This window comes from Eublepharis macularius, chromosome 11 (assembly GCF_028583425.1).
Source record: "Eublepharis macularius isolate TG4126 chromosome 11, MPM_Emac_v1.0, whole genome shotgun sequence".
Lineage (NCBI taxonomy): Eukaryota > Metazoa > Chordata > Lepidosauria > Squamata > Eublepharidae > Eublepharis > Eublepharis macularius.
Genome location: NC_072800.1, coordinates 81,726,607 through 81,739,429, shown reverse-complemented (window position 1 = coordinate 81,739,429; position 12,823 = coordinate 81,726,607).

Here is a 12,823-nt window from a genome sequence, read left to right as displayed (position 1 = left end):
CCCGCCCAATGCAGGAAATTCACAAATATCTCCCCGCATGCACATACCCAGTGACTCTTACTCCATGCCCAGAAGATGGAAAAACACCCTCAGGATCCCTATCCAAACTGGTCTGAGGAAAACCACTACCTGACCCCAAGGTGGTGATTGGTCCCTCCATGGGCATGTAAAAAGGGACCACAAGAACCAAGAACTGATGCAGCCCCTCCTGACCTCCATCTCATGATCTGCCTAGGTTCACAGGGTAAGCATTACTGTCAGATGGCCATATAGCCTCTGCTTAAAAACCTCCAAAGGAGAGCCCACCACCTCTCAGGGAAGCCTGTTCCACTGAGGGACCGCTCTGACTGTCAGGAAGTTTTTTCTAATGTTTAGCCAAAAAGTCTTTGGATTTAATTTCAACTTGTTGGTTCTGGTCCAATCTTCTGGGGCAGCGGAAAACAACTCCATGCCATCCTCTATATGACAGCCCTTCAAGTACTTGAAGATGGTTGTCATATCACCTCTCCGTCATCTCCTCTCCAAGCTAAACATACTGAGCTCCTTCAACCTTTCCTCATAGGACTTGGTCTCCAGACCTCTTACCATCTTTGTTGTCCTCCTCTGCACATGTTCCAGCTTGTCTTATATCCTTCTCAAATTGTGGAGCCCAAAATTGAACACAATACTCTAGATGAGGTCTAACCAGAACAATTCCATCACTTTGTGTGAGCTGGACACTTGATACAACCCAAAATTGCATTTGCCTTTTTAGCTACCACATCACACTGCTGACTCATGTTCAGTGTATGATCTACTAAGACCCCTAGATCCTTTTCGCACATATTACTGCCAAGACAAGTCTCCCCTTTCCTATAACTGATACTGCATTGAATAGCACAGTACTAATGACAGTTAGGAATTGTGCCTCCTGGTCTCTGCGAATGGGTGTAGTCTTAATCATATGGCTGTGAAAAGATGGACCTAAAGAAACTAGCAAGTGTGTGGCTAGCTGAGGACCCTGCAATCCTGCCACCCTGAGCATGATCCCCTAAACCCGAGTCTTGGGGCCCAAAACTTTAGACTAGGCACCCTTGTAGAGGCTGTGATGTCCTAGCGTATGGCAATGGCCATACTGCAGCCTTTATATCTTAAATTGGACCTTTAAAGTCAGGCTATGTTCCCTATCACTTCAGCAGGCAGTGAGGCTGTGCAGATCTTGTCATGGTCCTCTGAATGTGGGAGATGTGGCACACCATAATGCAGTTCTGCTTCACAGTGGCCAATGCAGTGGTTAACTGTTTGGGTTGCAAATTAGCACTCTGCTGGTTTGAATCCCAGTACTAGCATAGCTGGCCTTGGGTAAGCTGCTCTTCTCAGCTCCAACTCCTCAGATATACTGTAGGGATGATAATAACACTTTGTTCACTGCTCTGAGTGGGGCACTAATCTGTCTAGAAGAGTGGTATATAAGTGCAGTTTTTGTCATTATTGGTGGTGGTGGTAGTGGTGCAATGTGCTGTCAAGTCATAGCTGACATATGGCGACCACCACCACCACCACCACCCTGCTGGGGTTTTCAAGGCAAGAGACTAACAGAGGTGGTTTGCCATTTTGCCTGGCTCTGCAGCCCTGGTCTTCTTTGGAAGTCTTCCATCCAATTACTAACCAAGGCCGACCCTGCTTAGCTGTCAAGATCTAATGAGATCAGGCATGCCTGGGCTATCCAGGTCAGGGTATTGTCATCAAGAGACAGTCAGAACCACTGGGTTCTTATTGCTGCATGAATACATACATAAAGGTGCCTTATAGTGACTCAGACCATTGGTCTTTCAAAGTCAGTATTATCTACTCTGACAGCCATTCTCCATGGTCTTGAGTAGAGCTCTTTCAAATCACTTCCTATTCGACTAGAGATGCTGGGCCTCGAACATGGCACCTTGGGTATGTTCTAACATTGAGCCGTGGCCTCTCGCTCTCTGGCCCTGCTTGAGTCATTTAGTAGATGGCATCTTCTTCTGGCGTAAGGAGTCTTCCTCTACTGCAGCTCCTCCTCTTAAAAAGTTGCCTAAACTCTTTTCCGTTTCCCAGGTGCTGTAAGTAAAACTTTACTTGCTGCTAGGTATAGAGTGATTATCCTTTTTAAATTCCATGTTCCTGACTTTTAATGGATGGGCTATGAATGTCTTTTTAAAGATTTTATGATGGCATATAACTTTTTTAAATGAAGCACCCGGTATACTATTTGGCAGCAAAAAGGGCATTGTATAAATCAAACCATGATGGTTATCCTAAAATCTAATCATTTGTACGTCTAGAAAATGTCAATGTGACCATCTTGTCCCGATGGTCAGACACAATAGATGACTCTTTTACCATCTGTCACTAGTCATGATTCCTGATCTCCTGAAGGTACAGGCCCTTCCCCTCCAATAAAGCTTAATTTACCTCCAGATTCAGAGGCCCCTGAATCACACCTGCTTCTATAAAACAGTTGCTCCCCCACCCAAACCTGTCAAAATCTGCATTATTCCTTAAGTTAAAAGCCAGGTGAGCAGCTGGAGTCCTAACACAGATCAATGGGCCTTAGCCCCTCAATTATCTCTGGCCCTCAAACCACTTGCAGTTTTTTTGGCTGTAGTCCCATGTGTATTGGGAGGAAACCCTGCTGAATTCAGTAGGACTTCCTTCCGAGTAAATGGACCCAGCATTGCACTGCATAATGAATAAGCAACCAAAGGCAAGAAATGCGAGCGTGTACAAAACAGCGGAAAAGCAAAAAATGCAAATAATTTTTTACATTTGTATGGTACGTTCAATATTCAAAGAACTTTTGTATGCATTCTCACAGAAATCCTTAAAACTGCCTTGCAAAGTAGGTCGGAATTTGGGATAAATTTGGGATTAAACTGGAGGAGATTGGCTTGGCTAAGACTAGCAAGTCAATTGGTGACAGAGATGAGATTTGAACAGGACTCGCACCCCCCCCCCAGATCAAAGCATGTTCCCCCGACTATGACATTTAGTATAGAGGATGTTTATTTGTTTACTGTATTTATACTCTTCTGTTCTCTTCAAGGGGCACCCAAGCGGTTCACATCATTCCCATCTCCTCCACTTTATCCTCACAACAACCCTGTATGACTTCCACGGCTGGGTGGAGAGTTTAATCTGGTCCTCCCAGACAGTCCAATTGCTAGACCACACTGACTTTCTATAGTAACAGCTGTTCCAGTACAACATCAGAAATGTTTGTTTGGCAATGCAGGCAAGGTATCCATCAACAAGCAAAGGTCAGGGAGAGCATGTCCCACCAGCCTGTAATATAATTTCCTTTGACTTGAGATGACTTGATGGAGGAATTGTACTCATGCTCAGGTGTGGCTGATCTCTGTGATGGTACCCAGGAAAAGATTTACTCTGTGAGTGACTGGCTTTTAAGCAGCAAGGTTGATTACTGAAGCACACGCTATATGGCACTTCTGGATTTATTTCTAGAGGAACGGTCTGGAATGTATTATGTGTAGTGGTTTGAGCGTAGGATCTGGCAAACCCACATTGGAATCCCTACTCTGCCATGAAACCTCATTGGGCTAGGCTGTGATTACTAAATGGTGAGAGAAATGTATTCTGTACATGCTCAGAGGCATTTTAAACCATCCTTTCACAAACTATAGGATTCTCTCAGACAAACCTGCCTCACAAGGCTATTGTGAGGATAAAATGGAGGCGAGGACAATTACGCAAACTGCTCTGAGTCATTATTAGGATAAAAGCCAGACTATAAATGTCTATATAAAAATTAATAAGCGGATCTGCATATACAGGAGCTGCTTAATGGATGGTTCTGGCCTTGTTGACCATATGGAATCTTCCAGTTATACAAATCTAAGGTCAGTTTCAAAGATGGCTGTACTCCCCTCGATTATGCAACACTTGGTGACTCTCCAGGTTGGTTCACACAAGCAGACGTCTCAGTTATTAACTGAAGAATCGCACGGTGGTTTGCATGTCCGTATGAGGCATCCCAGACTGAGCACTGCAGGCAGACCTTTCATGTCCTCCTATATTATTTCAACTTCAACCTTGTTCCACTGAGTGTATTAGAAACCCAGCTGTAGCTGCCCTGACCCTTTGTGCGTGTGTAAAAGGCTGTCAAGTCACACCTGACCTATGACGGTCCCAGCAAGGGGCTTTCAAGGCAAGTGAGAAGCAGAGGTGGTTTGCCAGTGCCTTCCTCTGTGGACTCTTCCTTGGTGGTCGCCCATCCAAGTACTGACTCTGTTTAGCTTCCAAGATCTGAGGAGATCGGCTACACCATCCCGCCTTCCCTCCTGCCCTGATCTTTTAAGAGAGGCTTAATAGGATGTTGTTTACCAAGTGATGCATAAAGCTTCAGCTTTCCGATTGCCCCACCTTAAGCCTCTATTAAAGGGTCAGGATGTTTTTATTCTGGCCTGTTGTCAACCCTGGAACTGACTGTCCCCGTCTAACTGTTGCTTTTAGAGTTTCTCATGCTTAATAGATGCTGAGAATGCAAACTGGCCCCACCCTATTGAGACAGCCACAGGGAATGATCACAGCTTTTGAACTGTCAACATGCAGGTGAAAAGTTCGATATCCCATTACTAATCATTTGAACAAGTGGCCCCCGCCCCCCCCTGCCTGAAGGCCAGAGTGAAATCTCATCCTTTATATTGGCTTGTGATACAGCCCTGAAGGAATTCGAAGACTGGTCAAAGGGGATACCAGATGTGCAACTACTCTGAATAAGCAAACAAGGGGAAATAAGTAAGTAGGGAAGAGGGAAGCCTGGAGAGGTTGGCCCAAGAGGAGGCCGAGAGGGAGGGGCATCGAGCCATGCAGGGCAAAACTGGTTCTGCAGAGAAGCAGGTTGGAGGCCCAGTACAGCTAGTGGAGGGAATACAAGGGAAAGATGAGTCCACAATCTGCCTCTGTCTAAATTTCTCAGGATTTGCTCCTCCAAGATACGATTGTGTGCCTCCTAGAGCAATCACTCCAGGATATATGGGTGGGGTGGGGATATATGAATGGGATGGGGCCATGGCTTAGTGGCAGTGTCTAGCATGCTGAAGTTTCCCGGTTCAATCCCCAGCATCTCCAGTTAAAAGGGTCAAGCAGTATGCGATGGGAAAGAAAGACCTCCTTGATACGAACGCGCACGGATTGGGAGAGGGGAGGCACGAGGGGATGATCCCGGTGCTTTGGTCCTTTCTTACATACTCAGGGTAATACCAATCATCACTTTGGGATCAAGAAGGAATTATCCTCCAGGCCACATTGCCTGGGCATCCTGGAGGGTGGGGTTTTTTTGGCCTTCCTCTGGGCATAGAGCAAGGTCACTGAGGGAAGAGGGGAGGAGAGACCTGTGAATCTTCTGCATTGTGCAGGCGGTTGGACTAGATGACCCTTGGGATTCCTTCAAGATCTATGTCTGAGACCCTGAAGATCCCCTATACGAACATAATTCAATTATTGTCGAAGGCTTTCACGGCTGGAGAACGATGGTTGTTGGGGGTCAGGAACTACAATGCCAAGACCACGGCAATACAGCCCGGAAAACCCCCAACAACCATAATTCAATTACTTAATTTATACCTCACTTTTCTCCCCAGGGGGGACCCAGAGTGGCTGACATCGCCTTTGTTTTCTTCTAACAATCCTGTGTGGTAGGTTAGGCTGAGAGAGCATAACTGGCCCAAGGTTACCCAGCAAGCTTCCAAGGCACAGGAGGGATTTGAAGCTGGATCTCCTAGATCCTAGTGCAATGCCCTTACCACTCTACCACACTGGCTCCCTACACTTCCTGATCTTGCTGGACCAATGATCTGACTCTATATAATGCAGATCTTTGTGTTCAAGTATACCACATTGTGTACACCAACCCAGAGCTGCCATCTCTCCTGCCTATAATTTGCATCACTAATCTTTGTATTACAAGGTTACATTTAAAGCAAAAAATCCGTAATCTAACCACAGGTACTTTTTTAATATATTAAAAGATTTTGGGGAGAGATTAATCATATTGATTAGACGACTACAGCTGCAGTCCTATCCATAAACAGTGGGGAGTAAGCCCCATTAAGCAGAAGGGAACTTACTTCTGAGTAAACATGCATAAGATTTGTAGCCATGCCATGGACTCGTGGAATTTATTGGCAGCACCAAACGGAAGTAGATTATAGCATATTCTTGTAAATGTACACTTGAAGGAAGCTACAGTCTCGTAGGCTTGGAGTATAACAAAAGATTAGACTTAGTAAACCATCAATATTCCTTCCATTAACAGCCTCCTGCTTGCCTAGTTTCCATACTAGAAGGGTCTGGCTTATGAGTTTGTGGTGAAACTTTAAACAGCAACACGTGGCTCCGTTTTGGACTCCTTTTGCTACTGCCCTTAATCTTTATGAAATTGTTTATTAATGACATCCATGTGGTATTGCTTAAAATAAGAGTAACACAAAAGGTCCCTTTTCCTACTTACCACTTTTCAACTATAGCAATGAAAATATTAAAAGCCTGGTTACCTACCATGTCTTAGGTGGGATTTGATTAAATAATGAAAATTAAAACCAGAGAGGTTAAAAGTAAAGGCGTATGTGTGTATTTACAAAAAAAAAAGTCCAGCAATACACAGGATATTACTCATTGTGATACACATAAATAATCCTCAGATGTGCTACTCTGCCACTGCCCTGACATGTGCACCCAACTGCAATCAGCAAACCAGTTGCACTAGAGTAGTCCTAGGATGTTCAGGCTTTTGAGTTATTCAGGACACTATCGCAAAATTCTTAAGTGAGTAGTTTGAGAATTCAGCTCCACGGCCTTCATGCGAGCCCCGCATTCCATGAAGAATTCTGTGCAATTGAGGAGCTCTCCCCCCCCCCGGAAAAGGTGACATCAAAGTACCTGGCCTTCTTTAATTGGGACTTCTGCTCAGACTGCCCCCTGGGCATGTGAACTCCCCGATGACCCCTGTGAACTAGGTTTCTTCCCTGACCCAGCTGGTTTCCCTGTCCCCGGAAGGGCCTTGTTTGCGCTGGTGTTGACTCTGCCCCTTTGGCCTGCAGTGCTCAGCCGGAGTTGCACCAAGATAAGGGACCTTTGTTCCTCTCCAGCTGGGTAAACCAACAGAAACAGTGTCCTGGTGCTAATGTCTTATAAGCCCAAGCTCCTGTCGTTGGTTGGGTGGCCACTCCAGAACAATCCAGATTGAAGAGGGAAACCCTTTTTGTTTGGCTGCAGGGGGAACAGAGGCTGCCTGCCCAAGAGTTACATTTACCTTAAGCAAATCTGAAAGGGAAATGAATGGATGCAGGTGGGAGAGCCACCCCCGCCAGGTGTGTGTTAGGCATTAACCTTTGATTAGAGATGAGGGTATAAATTCTTATTCTCATACCATACTGCAGGCCATTGCAATGTTAAGTAATAGGGATAAGAACAAAAAAAAAAGCATTAAAAACGTTTTGTTAAATTTGTTACTGAAGCTGTTTGTTTCATTGATCAAAATCATTTCACTTGGTTTTGACAGAGTACCTGGCTGTAGCTCCCTGCCCCCATCCCACTGGGGCAAAAATCCCTGAAAATTGTACTCCTCAGCCAAGAAATCCTCCTTGCCATATTCCAGAAAGATAAATCAGAAAGAGAAAAGTTCAGTGGAGAACTTGGCAAGACAAGACAAGAAAGCAAATGGTATAAAATTCGGGAAATGGAATTGGGTGAGGAGGACACCGTTTACACAGCCACAACCAAACTTTTCTTCCTGTTTTGCGACATTGGGGGATAGGATGGTTTCCCTTTCATTATTTTTTTTGAAAAAGCAAATCACACATATTAGTTCTGTGATCATAAACAAGGGATGATTGATTAATTGTATTAAGCTGCACCTGCTGGAGTCTGTCTCTCTGTTTATTATCCATTCCAAAGCATACAGCCTTGGACAACACTTCCTGATATCAGGTGGGTGGGTGTGTGGCATTTGTCTCTTTCCCTGCACTCCCCCTTCCTGTATGCCAGAGGGAGGAAGCAAAACATTTGTCCCAGTACCTGCAAGCTACAGTGTCAGAGACCAGAATGGGGAGATTATATAAGAGCCAAGCTTACCCCAAGTCTGTGGGTCAGCAATACGACTGGGGGAGAACAACAGCTGATTCCGCACATGTTGGATAATGCACTTTCAATGCACTTTATCAATCGTTTGAGGTGGATTTTTTGTTCTGCACACAAAAAAAGCCATTCCAAATGATCTATAAAGAGGATTGGAAGTGCATTATCCAATGTGTGCAGAATCAGCCTTAATTGGGGTGGAAAAGAATGTTTCACAGCTTACTCTGAGAAGGCCCACAGTGGAAATCTTCACTAGAAATCTCCTTCATTCTGCACAGTACCCTTCCTGAAAGGGTTGCCCACTGCCTGAAGAAAAAAATGATCTGTCCCTTCTTCAGAGGCTAATTTAATAAGCCATGTTTTTTCCCTCCACAACTTGAGAAGCTTCAGCAATCACGTGCACACATTAAGCATCTATAAAAGCGATAGGACCTTTTCTCTAGGCCTGTTGGCAACCCAGCCTTCTACACACACAAACCCATAGTTCACACCCCTGCAAACCATATAAACTTTTTTTCTAAACCCAGTCCAGCGTTTGGGGGCATTTGTTTACTTCCCACTTCTGGAAACACCTGGCCCAGCTCCCCATGATTTACGAAGTGAAAGTGTTAAATGAGGCCGCCAGCTGTTAAGAATGGCAGCCCTTTATGCCTTTTTATTAGGTGCCCTATTATGGAAAATAAACTTTAATCCACCCATAAAAAGTGAGATCTGTAAACCATATTTATTCTAGTAGTCTGGCACACTGAAAGCATTCTTGGGACACGTCAAGGAGCTTTAAAGGGATCAGGGCTATTCAAGAAGGCACAATGGCTCAGAAGAACTGCCTGTGGCCTGCTAGGTATCTTATTTACAGCTCTGAGTCACAACTAGACACGCACACCTTTTAGGCACACAGGGAAACTATCTGACCTAAAATTATATTTATGTGATATTTTTACAATGCAGTTTTATTGCAAGGGTTGCCAACTGACCAGGAAACAGCTCAGCTCTATCTGCACCTGTGCCTTTAATAGCAATCGAATAGTTTTGCTGACGTATTCAGATCATATTGCTGTTAAAGTCACAGGGCCCCTCCTCTCTTTTAAGGGCAAACTTACTCCCTGGGGGAACTAGCCCCACTGGCTTTAATGTAGGATTGCCAACTGTTCAAAAGGTCCAGTTTCTGTGCTTTTAGTAGCATTTCATCAAAGACGAGGTAAGCCATGAGGTTTTCCCTATTAAGTTATCATGGCGAGAAAGCAGGATTTGAGTTCAGTGGCACCTTAGAGACCAACAAGATTTACAGGGTGCAAACTTTCAAGAGGCAGCGCTCCCTTCTTCAGACAACAGACTCGAATTCTGCTGTTCTGATGCAGACCCAGCACGGCTACGCACCTAAAGCTATGGCAAGATGTTTCCATTGCAAGTTTTGTTTTAGATAAAGGCATAGGAGCAAGGTCTTTTTTTAAAAAATGGCAACCCTCTTTCAGTAAGACAAAGTAGAGTAGGTATGTTTTTTTTAAAAAAGAAAAAGAAAAGCTTGACCTGGGACAAACAAAAAATCATTATTTTCCCAACGCCCTGTGGAAGGAGGGGCCCATCCACCCGCTATAGCTCTACCTATCAGGCAGCTCTTAAAGGCAAAGGAGCTCAGGCAAACCATAAAAGTGGAAATCAGCCCTACATCTAACGGCTAAAGATACTCTGCTTATTCCAAACCTTGTTTACTGAGAAGTATACCGCATTGAAAAGCCTCCACAGCTTTACAACTTGATCCTGTACTACTTTGCTCCGACTAAATCTCCCATGTTTAATAACACTTAACAATAAGAACTTGGGTGCTCTTTTACAACAGCCTTGCAAGGTAGGCCACTACCTTCCCTTCTTCCTCTCTGTATACCACTTTAAAAGCGGAAGGGGGCGGGGAGACTGACTGCGGAGTGCCTTTGGCCAGAGCGGTTCCCGTTTTCTTCCACTCGGAGTCAATCCGGAGTCACTGCGCTGATCCCCTCCGGCCTCGGCTGGGGAGCCTACCTTCGTTGTGAAGGATAGCCGGCGCTCGAGCCCGGATCGCTGCCCGGCAGTAATTCACGGCTCTGGGAATGTCTGGCGAGCGGCAGCCCCCAGCGAGGCGCGATGAGCCGGTGATGATATTTAAATCTGCTATAATTGATTTGGGGAAGCGTCGCGTTGACAGCAATGAATTGATCATTCAATTTATTAGCCAGATAAATTCCGCCGCTTTAAGGGGCTGCAGCGGCCGAGCTTGTGCTGAGTCAGATTTTTTAAAAAATATATTAAAACAAAAAGCCTGTGAGCGTCTCCCAAATCAACGGGGGGGAGGGGGGGATTTGGAGCTCGATCTCTGAGCCAGCTGAGCCGCAGGCCTTGGCTTATGAAGCCCGAGTTTGTGCTCCAAAGCCTCTTGCAGGCGCTCCCTCAGGTTCACAATTCCCGGAATTCAGGAGGACCGGGTGATGGGCCCCGATCCGCCAAACCTACCTTCTCGACTCTGCCAAGTAAGTTGTGCGTTAGCTCTGAAGGAAGAGATCGAGGGGGATCTTCGGCTCCAAAGTAGTTGTGAGAAATTTAGTTACTGTGGCACAACATCCCTGCACAGTCGTCTTCTAACATTTAATAATAAACCTTGAACCAGAGAGAGAGAGAAAGATGCTAGGAGGTTCCGGGAGCGATTTACTTCGGGGAAGATGCAGAGATTCTAACAGGGTTACTCCCCTGGCAACGAATTAGATTTGCTTTGAGTTCTCGTGCTTAGAAGTCCCACAGGCTTTACTGGAGCTACTCCAGAGCAAATTTCGGGTCCGTTGCAGTTCTGAGACCTCCAGCGACAAGTTTCATTGACGCTGAATTGCAAAAAGAACTTCAAGAGCAAGATTCGAATCTTGCTCTTCCAACACGACTACTTGAAAGAGAAGTTAAATCAATGTGGAAGTCAATCCTGTTCCCTCTTGATTTCAGCACAGCTCCACTGCCTTCCAATAGGCAAAACTAATTTTAAGCCTGTCCTAACCATCAAACTTCCTTGACCTGGGTGGGCCAGCTAGCCTGATCTTGTTAGATCATAGATGTTAAGTAGGGTCGGCCATGGTGAGTACTTGGATGGGAGACTGCCAAGGAAATCCGGGGTTACTCCACAGAGGCAAGCAATGGCAAGCCACCTTTGTGTTTCTTTCACACTGAAAACTCTTTGAGGGGTGGCCACAAGTCAGCTGCGCAACTTGATGACAACCCCCCCACCCCAAATCACACTGGCAGAGGCAAAAGGCCTTACTCACTTAGGTTTGCTTTCTCACCAAGTCTGCCACAGCTGACAGATGGATCTCCACCCTCTCCTTGTCCAGCTTTTCTTCGAGATCCTGCAGAGATTTACTCCTCTGGACACTGAAGGCTACGGCAGATCGCCTTTCTTAACATGTACTTAGCCACTGATTTCTACGATTCTGAGAGGGTCATTTCCAGCTACTTTCACAGCCAGACCAGAGGAGGAGGAAAGAAAGCGAGGAAATTAGATTTGAGCAACCAGCCCTGGCAGGAAGTATTAGCTCACCTTTGCAAGTCCTGTGCCAGCCCATTTTGCTTCTTAATAGCTCTCCCCTAAGCAGGTACTGATCAGATGTACCATCATCATCCATAGACAGATTTCCCACAGAATATAAAGGTGGTAGATTTTTTTTTAAAATGGTGGTGCCAACATTGAGCCATATCCTCAAAATGAAGATTTTTGGCCCCCTTTCTACGTGCCCAGGGATACTGTGATTATCCCTGGGAAAGGCATTCTGAAAATCCTGTTGGTATCCTTATTGTCCCCCCTTTCCTCCAAGGAGCAGAGGCCTGTGTTTTAGCTACACAACAACCCTTTTAGGCTGGTCAGACTGACCGAGCAAGACTTCCCAGTTATCTCGCTAGCTGAGCTGGGATTTGAACCCATTGTCTGTTCAGGTCCAATAGGCAAGCCATGATTTTGCAAACTGATTTCATACCAATCAGCTAGGGGATGAAACAAAACCTGCTCCCTGATCTAATTGAGTCCAGCTACTTGCTATAACACCATCACAACACATCAAAGCCATCCCTTCACATCAAAGAGGCCGGGGGACAGATTCTGTCTTTTTATTACTTCATTATTTCATTGTTTGTTGGCTTCATTAGTTAATTTTTCTCCCCAGTAGGTACCTAAGATGCCTTATACCATTCTCCTCTCCTCCATTTAATGCTCTTTTTAGTCCCAATGAAGTCAATAGAAGTTATTAAGATAGCCAATTTTTCCTTTCTGTGTTTCTAATAGGTGTATGTTAATAAATTAAAGTGCTTTTTAAAATGGAGATGTTTTGCTTTGGCTGGAAATGCAATGATGGGAAATTTCTCCTGGGACATTTCTACCTGCAAGAGGAATGTTCGAAAACCCAGGAGCCCTTTCCACATTCACACAACTCAAGGAACATTTGGGCTTAATCCTCAGTTCAAGTGAGCACGAAGAACACAAAGCCAGGAGGACTAGGGATTGTTTCCTTTTTCTGTGACGTGAACAGCCACATAATAGACAAACACACTCAGTCCAAACTCTCCCATCACTGACTTCTGTGCAGGGAAAGCAGCAGCAGCAGTTAGGGAAGGCTGTCAGTCACTTCTCCAACCCCTGAAATGCTTGTTTTAGGTGAGTCGCTGTGTTGATCCGCAGTAGAACACTTCTGAGTCCAGCGGCATCTTAGAG